Below are 462 nucleotides of genomic sequence, written 5' to 3' on the forward strand. Positions count from 1 at the left end.
AATTTTGTCAAAGGCCTTCTCTGCATCTATGAGATGATCATGTGGTTCTTGTCTTTGAGCCCATTTATATGATTTCTGATGTTTATTGACTTATGTATACTGAACCATCCCTGCATCTCTGAGATAAAGCCCACTTGATCATGGTAGATGATCTTTTTGATGTGTGTCTGTATGTGGTTTGCAAGTATCTTGTTGAGAATTTTTGCATCTATGTTCATTAAGGTTATGGATTTATAGTTTTCTTTTTTGGTTGATTCTTTACCTGGCTTTGGTATTAGAGTGATGCTGGCTTCATAGAAGGAATTTGGATGTTCTCCCTCTATTTCTATCTTTTTGAATAAATTAAGTAGTATTGGATGCAGATCTTCTTTATAAATGTCTGATAGAATTCTGCTGTAAATCCATCTGGTCCTGGGCTTTTTTTAGTCGGGAGGTTTTGTATTACTGTTTCAATTTCTTTTT

Source organism: Nannospalax galili, unplaced genomic scaffold (assembly GCF_000622305.1).
Source record: "Nannospalax galili isolate Female #2095 unplaced genomic scaffold, S.galili_v1.0 scaffold4025, whole genome shotgun sequence".
Classification (NCBI taxonomy): Eukaryota; Metazoa; Chordata; class Mammalia; order Rodentia; family Spalacidae; genus Nannospalax; species Nannospalax galili.